The following is a 7,929-nucleotide window of genomic DNA, read 5'->3' as shown; positions in this document are numbered from 1 at the left end:
TACAGTGACTCTTCACTAGAAGCGTCAAAAAGAGCCCAAGTTTACAAGTTTGTGCAAGTTTACATGTGTGCAACCAAATTGTCCACAGATCTCGTCAACTGAAGGCTATACTGCATGATTGGTTTACACCATATGCCCCAAGGGGGTTGTATAAACTTTTGGATCCAGAGAGAGACATTTACAATGGTTTCTCTGGACACAAAAAATTTAAATTGTACGTTAAATATTAATAAAATCAGTGGAAGAAACTTTAATGAAATATAAAAAGTTTAAAATCTATTTTTAAACTTTAATATCTTTTGTATGCATAGCCAGTAATATAAGTATGCGCACAAAACAATAAATAAAAAAAAAATATATATATATATATATATATATATATATACACACACACATGGGGGCTGGTGGCAGCACTTGAGAACTAAATAAAGAACTAAATCTCTCAAAAATCTGTAATCCCATGTTTCATTTTTACTGTAATCAAAAACTATACTAGAGTATTATATTTATCATTTCTAAAAAAAAAAAAAAAAAGTCAAATAATATTCAGTGACATTATATAAATAGATAAATCCATCACTGTGAAAAATAAAAATATTCTACATGTGACAGATGTGTAAAATACATACATTCTGTATAACATTAAATATTTAGGGACTTGTAATGTGAAACACTTCAAAGTATTTTTGCCCAATTTCATATACATTTCTTTATATTTAAAAAAAAAAAAAAAAAAAACTGGAAAAATACTTTTTATTTCCATTATACTGAAAACTATAGGGACATTAAAATAAGGCAGCAAAAAATAAAATAAAAAAAATTAGAAGCACGGAGGCTATAATCTAATATCATATCAATATGCCAGATATTGTGAGTTGCCCTAAAATAAACACAATCCCTAATAATAAACTGATTGTAAAGGAATGGGTTAGTAACCTGCATGCCTGTAGATGTGGTTATAGTTATATGTTAAGTCTACATATGCAGTCTATTTCTGACCACATTAACAGACCACATGTGATCTAGTAGTCATCCACGCACTAAAAGCCCAGATTTTACTCAGGTCGGATACTCATAACAAGTGATCATGTTCATCAGCATTTGAGGCCCCAGGACACCTGAAACTCCAGTTAACAATGCAACAATGTGTCCCAACTCGTCCATGAGACAGGTTCTGTAATATATACAACATATTAATACTCATAAACTACATATAAACTTCTCTAATACTGGATCTTACAGTTTTATATTTTAAAGCCCTATGCTCCAAGTGTTCAACCTTTGTAGGGCTTTAAATATTGCAGCATATAACAATGAATCAGAATCTAATGCGAGTTAGTCAATGAAAGGTAATAGTATAATTTACTGCACATTTGCAATTAGTTAGCAGAAGAATAACCGGGTTCGTCCGACAGCATTATAAAGCTTTTGGAATACAAGAAATGCCATAATCCACCTTTTGCAACTTAGTTATGAAAAAAATATATTGCTTTTCTAAGTATGCACAAACAAGCAAATTGTTAACTATAGTTTTGTGTTTATTTTTAAGTACTAGTACCTAATTTTCTAACTTTTATATCTACTTAAACAATATACTTCTCTTATAGCCAATATTGCAGTCATTAAAAATAATAATTAACTGAAAACCAAACTAAAGCTTACAAATCAGAACCCCAGGCGAAAAATGGAAAATCTAAGTTAATATCCTGCCCTATTTCATATTAACACAAGTCATATTCTTGATCATATAAAAAAAAAAAAAAAACCACATACTGGTCTATGTAGAGTGTGCACTCATAGACACTGTAGTTAGAAAACACATATGTAAGATACAGGTACATCCCTTCTTAAGTAATATTATATAAACTTGAATACCAAAATAACAGTATTGATTTCACAGTATAAATATTACAATTGCTGTATGTGGGTTCCATGTAGTTTTCACAGAGCTTAGATACCTGGTGAATTGTTTGTGCCACAATACAATAAAGAACTGTATGAGACGCCCCCTGGTGACCAAGTAAGAACATGCATCGCCCTGACTCATCATATGCACTTGTTCAGCAGTTACCTGGTTTTCTAGGCCTCAGAAGTCGGCAACCTGTGGCTCACCTTCTTTTCTGGTATTACATCCTACTATTACCTTGAAATGCTGTCATGGTGCAAGGACTTGCTGGTACTTGTTCCACACCAGGCTGCCTACCTCTGTATTAGAGGTGAACAACCAACTGCTATTTTCTGGGGTGGAACAATATTTATGAGAATGCAGTCTATTAACTCACTAGAAACCAGTGCCCCAGGAATATTAGTAATTTCTCATGGATTTGACATGGCCCTGTGATGTTGATAGTGAATTATGAATTAACTGGCTGCACTGTCATAAATACTGGTTGAGACAAATTAGCTGATTGCACTGACAGGAGTTATTTTAAAAACATAAAAACATTAGGGGGCTGATTCTGAGTTGGGAAGTACCCTTTGCACCAGGACAAACCAAGGGAAGGGGTACCCAGGTCGGTACTTCAGTAGGCATTGGTACAACGCGTGTCATCGGTCGCCCGGACTGCCCACTTCACTGGAGAAGTGGGCGGCGCCGAGCGGATGCGTTGCAGCGCTAGGAGCCTTGAATGCTCTTCCAGGCGGCCGGGAGTGCCCCCAAATTCCTGAGACTCCCAGCCGTTCTGGAAGAGTAGGCAAGTATGGGAAACAAGAGCAGTAGAATTGTTTTCCGCACCAGTCACTCTCTTATCTATAAGTGTATGTAAGAGGTGTATGGGGGATAATTAACGTTATATATTGTAGGTTGTTGTTAATTGTACCCTTTAACGGATCCTGATAATACACAGGAGTGCTACCAATACCCCTTTAAGTAGTAACTTCAATTAACCAAGGAGAAAGGAAAGAAAGGGGTTTTTTGTTAGGTGCACCTAACAAAAACCTCCTTTCTTTCCTTTCTCCTTGGTTCATTGAAGTATGGGATACGCCCAGAGGAGTAGCATGGAACCCGGAGAAAGTGCATGTCATAGCATCCCCCCCCCGTACTGAACTGTGCCGGTGGGGTATGGCCAGCCTGCGGGGGCATACTGAAGTGAAGAGAAAAACAGCAAACAGTGGCAGTATCACGCTGGGCATTAAGGTCCCATTGGGGGAATAGAATCTGACATTAATGGGTAGCTCCTTTGGCACTGCTTTATTTATGGATTGCACCTAGGATCTGACTTTTATCTTCTTTGAATCATTGTTATTAATCAATAGAGGAGATTGTATTATATATTCTTATCATTTAATTTAAATTGACAGAGTACATGTGCTAGAGTGAGATTCCACAGGGGGCACAGCTTATTACTGCAGTTACTGCCCCAAGCAGCTATCACAGGAGTGGGAACACCTATGGGAAGCTCCCTTCTCAGCTACTTAGCAAATATACATTGCACCTATATTAATGTGAGTACTACTAATCATGTTCTGTCTACCACCATTATTATTATTTCAGGACTCCTAATATTTTTTAAAAGACCTTTCAAATAACACTTTGTGGTCATGCCTGGGAACACCTCCTTTACTTTAAAAAAAAGTCACTGCTTTGCTATTTAATCTCATACCTTATAATTGATGTTTAAGACTTTACCTCAGATGTTTCACTTTTAAGCCCATTGGAGCACAATGAATGAATGAGGAGAGGAGGGAGGGGATCAAACAGGGGAAGGGGAGAGGAAAGTGACGATCAGAGAGCGGTGGTGACAGAAACCAATAAGAAATGAGATGTGAGGGGCAAAGCCAATCAGAGTTGGGCAGTGACAGAAAACAATAAGAAATGGAGAGGGGGGGCGTGGCTTGCTTGCCAAGGGAAGTGGACGCACTTTAGATCAGCTACCGGCTGAAATTCTTCTGGGCCTGGCTACCACAGCCTTTGACCTCCCTTCTGGTCTGCCCTAAGTAGCCAGCTGCCTTGAGATCCCGCTGACCTCTTCCCCAGGCTGAGGGAGCGTGTCAGGGGCCATTACCGCATCGCGGCCTAAAGAGCACCCAGAAGCCGTGGCCTTGATTTCCAGGGCTGTAGCCGCGCCGTTGATCGGCGTTATCGCGGCTGCCGCCGGACATCGCAGCGGGACCCCTCCGTGTCCTAGCCTCCTGCTGCCTGACTGGGGGCATAGGGGGCACCCTAAATAACCCCTGGAAGACCTGATATGCGGCGCTGAACGGAGCCGCAAATCGCGGGAGGCGCCATTTTGGGACTCAATACATCTCCCTGTCACTGCGCTGCTGGTTAAGTGGAGACTGGCTATACCTGTACAGGGCATTGTCTACTTACCTTGCTCTGCTCCTCCATTACGTCATCACTGCTTCTGTGGCTGCCCTGCCAGGTTTGCTGCTGACCCTGGCCTCTGTCCTGTGCTGATAGCTGGAACCAAATAGAGGTCTGTTACAATTACATCCCCCTGGCACAGTTGAAGTTGGATGGGTGGCTGTCTCATACCCTGTATGTGGATGCTGGAAGGACTAGTCCATGTCCATGTTTTGTTATTTCACTATTTTCATCTCTAATTTGAAATATAATATGAGGTTAACATGTATGTTGTTAGATATGGTTTGTTCCATGTCTATCTTTCTTCTTTCCTTCTTTTCTTTCTTTTTTCTTTTCTTCTGTTTTTTCTTTTTTTTTTCTCTTGTCATCCTGTTCCCCTTCCTTCCCTCTCTACCTGCAGGCGGACACCACACACATTCAGGTAAACGACCACGGCACCCAACGATACAGGTATCTTTTCCTCTTTTCAAATATTGACTATGGCTAAATTATATATTTTTTCTAACAATGTAAAGGGACTTAATATACCTGAGAAAAGGTCCAGTCTTCTACATACACTGCATTTGGGCAGGGTAGACATAGCTTTTCTTCAGGAGACACACTTTAAAGAGGGTATGGCCCCGTCCCTTAGATCTCGATACTTTCCAGTGGGTTACTTCAATAATTTCTCTGAATCCTAGGCTAGGGGCATAGCCATTTTGTTTGCTAAACATCTGAAGCTTTCCAATATTTCAGCCGTCCCTATTGGGAACGGTAGGGGATTATTGGTTAAAGTTACCATAGATGATCAAAAATTTTCCCTAGTCAATCTATATGTACCTAATCAGGGTCAGTCTGGTTTTTTGCGTAAGTCATTGGAATTAATAGAGGATCAATTGGAGGGGATCAGAGTAATTGGCGGCGATTTCAATTGGGCCTTGAAGCCTTCTCTTGATACTTCCTCTGGGATCCCATGCACCTCCATTAAAGAGATTAGGAAGTTTAGGCTGACCTTACATGATTTTCAACTAGTAGACACGTGGAGACTATTACATCCAGCAGAGAGGGATTATACCTTCTACTCTTCTCCACATAGGTCTTATTCCCGCATAGATTATTTTTGCATTGATCACTCCCATTTAGATCTTTTGGCGGAAGCTACTATTGGGCAGGTTACTAGCTCTGACCATGCCCCAATATTTTTGACATTATATCTGTGTGACCCTCCCCCACGCCAGTGGCACTGGAAACTTAATGAGCAATTCCTTCGGGATCCCTATTGTAAAGCTCAAATTGGAGAAGCCCTGGAAGACTACATTTCTCACAACATCACTGATGATGTGTCTCCTGTTACAATATGGGAGGCCCATAAATGCGTCATTAGGGGTAAATGTATTCAACTAGGGTCTTATCTAAAAAAAAAGAAAAATTAAAGTAGAGATGCTTTATTGTCTAGAATTCAGGTGTTAGAACTTACCCATAAACGTAATATGACCTCTGATATTTTGGTGGAACTTCAAAAGGCTAGATATGATCTTAATAATCTCCTGAATGAGGGGGCCCGGAGAGGATTTCGGAGATGTCGTCATAAATATTACCGTTGGGGGAACAAACCAGGTAAAATGTTGGCAAGGGCACTTAGAGCCCAGAGATCTTTGACTTACCTCCACAGTATCAGAGACCATAAGGGTAACCTCTGTCACACAGATAAAGCTATTGCAGCAGTGTTTCAGAGTTTTTATTCTGGGCTGTATAATTTAGGTCCGAACCGTTCGGGCTTGGATCTGACAGATCGAGAATTAGAAATCCAGAATTATTTAGAGGAAATTGATTTCCCTACTCTCCCTGAAGCGGTGACACAGTCTCTCGAATCCCCATTTACAGAAGCAGAACTATCCGTAGCTATTAAAACCTCCCCGTCTGGGAAAAGTCCCGGCCCTGATGGGTTTACGGTGTCCTACTTTAAAACATATCAAGATATCCTCTTGCCACTGTTATTACGGGCATGTAATGCTGTAACAGAGCATAGCCCCTTTTCTGATCAGTTGCTTGGGGCACACATCACAGCAATTCCCAAGGAGGGCAAGGATCCATCCCTGCCAGCGAGCTATCGCCCGATCTCTCTCCTTAATGTGGATGTCAAGCTATACGCCAAGCTTATAGCCAATCGCCTCAAACCATTTCTCCCGACTGTCATTCACTCTGACCAGGTGGGCTTTGTCCCAGGTAGAGAGGCTAAGGACAACACCACCAAAGTCATTGATTTGATACACCATGCAGTGGCCTCTGATGTCCCCATGATACTCCTCTTCACCGATGCTGAAAAAGCTTTTGATCGGGTGGATTGGAGTTTTATGACGTCAATACTAAAGCGGTTAGGCCTGGGCGTTAATTTTCTATCAAAAATCTTGGCCTTATATAGAGCCCCTTCAGCCCAGATACATGTAAACGGGACAGTGCAGATCCAGTGCATATATCCAATGGTACTCGCCAGGGCTGCCCTCTCTCTCCACTGGTTTTTGTTCTATGCATGGAGGCCCTGGCGAGGGCAATCAGGGTCAATCCGAACATAACAGGTCTCATGGTGGGTTCGCGGGAATATCGCCTTGCCCTCTTTGCGGATGATCTATTAGCGATAGTCACTAACCCAGTCACCTCTCTTCCCAACTTAATGAAAGAATTTCAGCGATTTGGCAATCTCTCGAACTTTAAAATTAATTACAGTAAATCTGTGGCATTAAATGTCACCGCTTCAGTTGAGACTATATCTGCCCTTGGAGCTTCTTTCCCATTTAAATTCCAGACTTCCTATCTTAAATACTTAGGTATACTCATACCTAGACGTTTACAGGATTTGTTTACTCTTACTCATGCACCTTTGTTAAGTTCCATTCGTAAGGAATTAGATGAGTGGAATTAGATGAGTGGCTCTTAAAAATGTTCTCATGGTTGGGTCATCTAAATATTGTTAAGATGAATATCCTTCCACGACTTTTATATCTATTACAGACAACTCCAATAGGTCTCCCTCCAGGCTTTTTGTCTGAAACACATAGTCTAATACGAAACTTTATTTGGGGGGGCAGAAAACCCAGATTTAAACATGATGTGTTATTTAGACAAAAGTGTCGGGGAGGGCAGCAATTGCCCATGATATCCACTTATTATCAAGCCATAGTGCTTAGTAGAGTCTTGGATTGGACCCGGGGTAGCATGGGTAACATTTTTTACCTTGACAAAGGGGCGCAGTGTCCCGAAACGTTGGTGATATGTGTCTGGGTACACATTAAACAAATCTCTGCAAAAGCTCCAAGTGCCGCTGATTTTTGTCATCCTATATATGTATATATATATATATATATATATATAATTTTTTTTTCTCTTTCTCTCTTTTTCCTTCTCTTTAATTTTTCCGGTCTAATTTGTTGTATTTGTTTTATTGTTCCTGATTTTCATCTGCAAGGTTTATATGCACTAATGTTGAGAAAAAAGGAAAACGTATAGATTTTGTACCACTGTTACTTGATATAACAAGATGTTTTCTCTGAAAATAAAGAATTTATAAAAAAAAGAAATGGAAAGGGGTAGTGACAGAAGCCTATTAGAAAGAAGAGGGGAGGGGCAATGCCAATTAGAGTGGGGCA

Source organism: Taudactylus pleione, unplaced genomic scaffold, assembly GCF_031769625.1.
Source record: "Taudactylus pleione unplaced genomic scaffold, aTauple2 ptg000156l, whole genome shotgun sequence".
Classification (NCBI taxonomy): Eukaryota; Metazoa; Chordata; class Amphibia; order Anura; family Myobatrachidae; genus Taudactylus; species Taudactylus pleione.
The sequence above is the reverse complement of the archived record's forward strand: the minus strand, read 5'-3'. Positions refer to the sequence as shown.